Raw genomic sequence first — 224 nt, 5'->3', positions numbered from 1 at the left:
AAAAAAAAAAAAAAAAAAAAAAAAAAAAAAAAAAAAAAAAAAAAAAAAAAAAAAAAAAAGGTATCGTGAATTTTAAATTTTCTAACATCATTTACAGGTTCATTTTAGTTGACTGTTCAGTACCGCACCTCGACGAGCACAGAATTTTCTATCTTGGCATCTCAGGGCTTAGTAGTTCAGGACGTGGAGACATTCGACACTGGGACGACTCAAACCAACAGTAC

Source organism: Olea europaea, chromosome 2 (assembly GCF_002742605.1).
Source record: "Olea europaea var. sylvestris chromosome 2, O_europaea_v1, whole genome shotgun sequence".
NCBI classification, from domain to species: Eukaryota; Viridiplantae; Streptophyta; class Magnoliopsida; order Lamiales; family Oleaceae; genus Olea; species Olea europaea.
This window is presented reverse-complemented; position numbering follows the sequence as displayed.